General features: G+C 57.5%; 1 pseudogene; it reads left to right on the top strand.

The window, feature by feature from the left end:
- The first annotated feature begins 2,767 nt into the window (after positions 1 to 2,767).
- On the top strand, positions 2,768 to 4,987 carry LOC119280435 (annotated as a pseudogene).
- The last annotated feature ends 1,586 nt before the right edge of the window (positions 4,988 to 6,573 follow it).

Below are 6,573 nucleotides of genomic sequence, written 5' to 3'. Positions count from 1 at the left end.
GGGGGGATGACCGACGAGGTGCCCCCTACCGGACCCCCAGGGGAGGCCAGCGTCATCACCACCGGCCGCTGCGGGACCGGCGCGCTCGCGCGGGCCGTAGGGGGGCTCGCCGGCGCCACCGCAGGGGGTTTGCGGCCCGCCGTCTTCTTCTGAAGCTTCATCCCGCCCTCGCCGATGCCGGTCACCACCTTGGGAGGGCTTGCTGCAGCCCGAGGCGCGTCCACCATCGCAACCACCAGGGAGACCAGCGTCGAGCGGCCCTCCGAGTCACAGGACGCCGAGACTCCCTTGTCGATGTCAAGGCTCATGGTCATGTTGGATCCGTACTGGTTGAAACCCGTGTCATTGCTGCCCACCACCACTTGGCACACCTCCTGGTCCTGGGCCGCGCCCGTCGCCGGAGGCGCGGCCTGCCCGTCCTTGTCCTTGAGACCCAGTTTGTCCCAAGTTGCCGTGTTGATGGAGTCATCCCCAGTGCTCATGTCATGGTCCTTGTCCTTGTCCTTGTCCTTGTCTTCCGGACCCTTGTCGTGATCGGTTGGTGGAGGGGGAGGGGGAGCGAGAGCCGCACCCAGCAGAGCGCCCATCTCGGCCTCCAGGCGGAAGGTGAATCCCTCACTGTTGAACCAAATCTGCACATATCCCTTGAGCTTGGCCGGGGCACGGCACGCAAAACGCATCTGCACCGGTCCCAGACCAGCCAGCGACGCCTGATCCACCTCCATACGACGCCCAATCATCACCGTCGCGGCCATGAGGCGATCCACGTGACGGTGCTTGGATGGCACACCCCACAGCTTGACCCAAGTGTCCGGCATGAGCTCGGCCTTGGGCTCCTCCGGGCGAGCCTCCTTGATGTCCGCCATGATGTCGTGGAGGGGGAAGTAAAGCTTGCCGCTGCGGGTCGCCATCCGCAGCATGGCCTTGTCGGGGAAGACGACCGAGAACTGATTTACTCCGACGGCCGACACCTGCCAGTCCCACTCCCCTTCAAAGAGGTAGGGGAGTTCCGCCTCCAAGATGGGGACTGACAACTTGCCGGGCGCCGCCGAAATAATCGTCGTGTCCGAGACGAGAGGAGCGCGGACCTCCTGCCCCTCCGTGTCCACGAATGGGAGGCAGAAGAAGCCCTCGCCAGGGATCGCGTTACCCATGATCTGCAACGCCAGGGGCCTCCCCCTCGTGGGACAGTAAGCCGACACATGGCCTTCCTCGTGGCATACGACGCACAGGGGTTTGAAGGAGCACATGTTTTGATAGTGCCCCACCCTGCCGCATTTGAAGCACTCCGGCCCGTCGGCCTCTTCCACGGGGATCGGGGCGTCAATCGATTCCTTAGAAGCCTCGGGGCCAGCCGCCAGCAGCAGCGGCGCCGAGCCGCCCCCCTTATGCTTCAGCTTCTTGGCCTGCGGGTCCCCGCCCCGCTCACCGCCCGGAGGGAGCTGAGACTCCTTCCGCTTGAGCTCCTTCTTCTGCTCGAGCCCCCGCCGCCGGTACTCCTCCTTCTTCTTCTTCTTGCGCTCGCGCTCCTCTTGCTTCTTCCGTTCCTGCTCAGCGAGCCACCATGGAGGCGGCGGCCCCCAGCCCCCGTCCTCCGCTGGGGTCGCAGGCACCTTGGCGAGCGCCTTCGCTCGCAGATCCTTCTCGCGCTGGCGCTCCGCCGCCGGAATCGGAGGCGACATGGGGGGCTTGTCACCCCGACGGGACCCCATCCGCACCGCAGTGGCGAATGAGCAAGAAAGGGGGGGAGGGGCGGAGCGGTGCAGACGACGAGCAAGATGCCCGAAGCGCCGCACCTGCGAGGGGGAGGCAGGAAACCCTAGCGATAGATCTAGGGTTCCTTTTGGCACCCACAGCCACCTATTTATAGGAGGTGACAGCCTCGGCATCTCCCTCACGATGGGCCCGGGCCAAGGCGCAGGCTCGCAGCAGGCCACCTGGCCTGACTGGGCCGGCCCCGACACAGTGGAGAGCCCCTGCCCCCTCCTGACCCGGACGCAGCGGAGTGCGACGCTGGGCCCGACGGCCCCACTGGCGCGGAAGCCTGCAGGCCCAACACAGGGCACCCCAGCCCACCCCCTGGCAGGCTGGGCCAGTCATATTGGCCCAACACCGAAACAGGCCCAGCCACCGGTGCACCGGAAACCCTAGCCAGGTTCCGTGCGTCTCCTACCCGGCCAGCCCCGCCACCGCCGTCGCCAGCCCCTGCCGGCTCCGGCGAGCACGCAGGAGCCCGAGGGAGCTCCGCCAGCCCCGAATCCCGGCGACCCGCCTACGGGATGGCGCGCGAGCGGCCCTCGGGGCCCGCATCCACCCCCTTTGGCGGGCGCCAGATCCGGGCCGCCAGGCGGCGACCTCCCTGCCCTCCAGGAGCAAAAGCGCGCCGCCGACCAGCCACGAAGGAGCCCCCGAGCTCCTCCGCACGGGCGATGAAATCGCCCACCGAGCACCCAGATGTAGGCCTCGGCGAACCACCGGAACTACCATCACTTACCTGAGAACTTACCTCGTCGTCGTCGATGTCGGAGTCGATCCCCTCCGGCGCCCAGAACCGGCTGCCGGAGAAGGACGGAGCAAGGGGCCGCCCCTCGGGCAGCACGCCCCCCCGCGGCCGCCCCGCCGCAGGCCGCACCACCGTCCAGCCGACCGCCTCCGCCGCGGCGCTCGCCGCGCCTCCCTTCGCGTCGCCCGACCCAAACGCGTCGCTGTCCGTGTCGCCCGACCCAAACGCCATCGGCTTAGTCCCTTGTAATTGGACTCTAAGCATATGACTAGACGTTGCCCACGGAAGAAGCGGTCTACCCTGCCGGCCGCTGTTCGGCCGCCGCAAGAAGAGACAGCAGCACGCAGGCCAGCGTCCTTCATCCGAGGCGAGCACAAGTTCCACATCGTCGGCTACAACGGCCGCGCAGCGCTGGCCAACAACATTCACTATTCCATCCTCTCCGGCGCCTTCGAGTTCGGCGGCCACACATGGGCCCCTCGACTGCAGCTTCAGTGACGACGGACACCATGCCTCCATCGCTCTCCTGCTTCTCACCGCCTACATAACCGACGACGCCGTCGTTGCCAAGGCGAGCCAGCTGAAGATCGAGAACCCGCTTGGCCGGTGGCCCGCCGCCGTGTGGGAGAGCGACGAGGCCCGCACCTTCCCCGCATGGTCCGGCAACAGCTGGCAGCTGTCTCAGGCCGGCAGGAGCTGGACGTTGCCGGTGCCAGATGCATTCCGCGGCCATGAGAGCAGCTTCGTGCAAGACGACCGCCTCATCATCCTCTGCACTGTCGAGGTCCTCCGGGCGGAGGAGGAGGAGTCTGCTATCGCCGAGGATATGCAAAAGCTTCTTTTCCTCTCGTCGGAGCCAAAGGGTACAACACCTGCATGCATGTTGCCAGACGTGACGTTCGTCGTGGAGCAGGCCGAGATCCAGGCGCACAGGCTCGTCCTAGCCATGCGGTCACCGGTGTTCGCCGCCGAGCTCCTCGGTGAAATGAGAGAGAGTGCCACCCGTCGTGTCACGGTCGATGACATGAGCGCCTCAACTTTCAGGGCCATGATCCGCTTCATCTGCACCGACGAGCTGCCCATCAAAAGAAAGACAGCTAACAAATGTGCTGCAAGGCGTCGTGTGGACATGGCGCTTGACCTGCTCGTTGCAGCGGATCGCTACGACCTAGAGAAGCTGAGGCTCATGTGCGAGAAGATATTGTCCGAAAGCATAGACACAGAGTCTGTCATGCCGACGTTGGTGGAGGTGCACGGCCGGCATAGGTGCCGCCAGCTGGAGTCCTCGTGCATTGAGTACTTGGCGTCTGATGCCAACGTGTATGCCAAAGTCAAGGCCAGAGAGGAATACATTGAGCTAGAGGAAAGCTGTTGTTCGTTCCTAGCTAGTGTCACGGACAAAGTAGCTACTTGTAAATTATCAGACAACCACGATGACACCGGCCTATGCCGGCCAGAGAAACAGACTGTGTCGACGTATAACACGTCGGATGTGGCTCACGGTATGCACGAGTTGAGGATCCCAAACTTTAAGAGCCTGCAAACGAGCTATGGTGTTAAACAGAAATTGAGTTCGGACACTTTTCACATAGGAGGCTATAACTGGCGGTTGGAGGTATCAGTGAAAGAAGGGAGAATTTCGGTGTCCGCTGAATTGTTGACCAATCCAGGAGCAGATGGTGTTAGGGTGTCCTTATGTTTCATGTTGGAGGACCCTGATGGCAACTCACCAATCCTAATCATGGGGCAATTGGAAGAAACCTTCACCTCAGAAGGTGAATCCTATTGGTTTTCGGGTTTCATCAGTGCGGAGGGTGCCGTGTCACTGTACGATTACCTAGCATATGACGGATCTCTAACAATTCAGTGTGACTTTGTACTAACCAAGAAGGCATGCATCGATACCAGTGGCACTTCAGCCAGTGTGGGAGACATGACTCTTGCTCCACCGCCCAACATCGCGTCTCATCTTGAGCAGCTCCTGGTGAGCGAGAAGGGCTCAGATGTGACATTCCTAGTCGAAGAGAGAGAGAGAGAGAGAGAGAGAGAGAGAGAGAGAGAGAGAGAGAGAGAGAGAGAGAGAGAGAGAGAGAGAGAGAGAGAGAGATTCACGCACATAGCCTCGTCATCGCCACACGGGCACCGACCCTATACATGATGATTGTGGCCACCAACCAGAAGGAGGACCACATCGTACCGGTCTGGCATATGAGGGTTGCAGTCTTCAAGGCGGTGCTTCGCTTCATCTACACCGACGATATGCCTCCCTTGGTAGAAATAGCCCTTGCTGCGGGGTATGGCGTGACGACTATTGCCCAAGACATGTTGGTTGCAGCATCTCGCTTCCATCTGGACAGGATGAAGGACAAGTGTGAGACCTTGGTTGGTGAGTGCATCTCAGAACGGAACGTGGTGACCATGCTCGGACTGGCGTGCCGTCACAACTGCAAGAAGCTCAAGGATTACTGCTTGAAGTTCAACTGATCTCCACGCCTTGGCTAGCTAATTAAGAGACGAGGGAGGTGGCGACAACCCGAAGTGTGCACCAGCTAAATTTTAGTTATGTAACTGGTCAACTGTTTTTGGTTGCTAAATGGATTTATTTTTGGGGTGTGAGTCCTGAATATTGTCAATGAGCAAAATAGCGCGTACAACACCCAGTCAGCTAGAGCGCAGAACCAAATTGATGTTGCCCACATGCTGCTTGCTAGACAGTAAGGCGTATATAAGTCTGTGTGCTATATACAGATTTATTTCATAAGTTTATTATGGTTTTCGTACACATGAAAAAAATGTTTTGGCATGGCAGATCCAATAGGGTGCAGGGTGGCTCCACCCTAAGAGTTTGACCCAGCCCATATGGGTGTGAAGAAAAATAAGTAGAAAAAATCCCAGCCCTTCTACCTATTGCCCCACCCTAAAAAATTGGGCTAGATCCGCGACTCCAGATCTCATATTGGTATAGCCCTCTGCCAGTTCTTCAGTTGGTTCATACACTACTCTAGTATCAAGTGGTGGGCCTTTTTGCCCTCGAAAAATGGGGGATGTGAGCTCTCAATCGCCTGGGAGGAGAACTATTCTTTTGGTTTTGTGCCTTTTTTTCCTTCTTCTGCAAAGATTGTCTCTTCTTCCTTTCCGAAAAAGAATTGCATTTTGTTCAGAAATTATGTTATGCCTTGTTTTGATTCCAATGGCTTACAAAATGACAAATATATTGGCTGGCTAGCCATAGGGGAGTGGTCCCTCGATGTCGAGCTCCTCACCTGGCGCAAAAAGCTCCACGACAGTCATTGTACTCCGGCCACTTAGAAGCTGCTCGGTGAAATGCCCCATAAGAAGAGACATGGGATGAAGATGAACATTGAGTCATTGACACATGGGCCAGTCACGATCACACCTATAAAACCAACGCAAACCAGACCAGGCAATGAGACCAGAAATCAATTTTTGTCGAGAGGGCGACCGCTATATTATAGAAATGTATTTAGGACCCCAAAGAGACTATATTATTAGCTGATCAAAAGTCAGATAATCATATGTCCAGCAAGAGCGGAAGAGCCTGTAGAAATGAACGAGATCGTGGTTGCAGTTCAGTCTAATATGATCGAGAATTGACAGCTTAGGATTAAACCTTTGGTACATGGAGAGAATGAGATTAGACCGATGGCTGAATGGTCAGTCTAATATTTCCTCTTGAATTATCCTTTTCCTTTTCAATAAATGAAGAACTATGTCTACACCCATATCTATGAGCCTCATCTGTGATTGATCCCTGCAGGTCCATCTAATTTCCAGGTTTTATATCTGCACACACTTGGACACTAGCTTGTCCAATTATTTGTTCCCTTTTGCCTATTTGTCCATCACTTTTCATCGAAAGGGACACGTGATCTTCTGTGTTCTCAATCCTGATATTACACTATTGATAACAAAAAACTTGCATGACAAGCATTGCATGCGAGATCAAAAGCTAATATCTTAACAATGTATCTTGGACCAGTCACTGGTGGAAAAAAGGCCTTTGGTCGCGGTTCGCAACTGCCATTAGTCGCGGTTGCGCAACCGCGACC

The sequence above is a fragment of the Triticum dicoccoides genome, chromosome 3B, assembly GCF_002162155.2.
Source record: "Triticum dicoccoides isolate Atlit2015 ecotype Zavitan chromosome 3B, WEW_v2.0, whole genome shotgun sequence".
Taxonomy (NCBI): Eukaryota; Viridiplantae; Streptophyta; class Magnoliopsida; order Poales; family Poaceae; genus Triticum; species Triticum dicoccoides.
The sequence above is the reverse complement of the archived record's forward strand: the minus strand, read 5'-3'. Positions and strand labels throughout refer to the sequence as shown.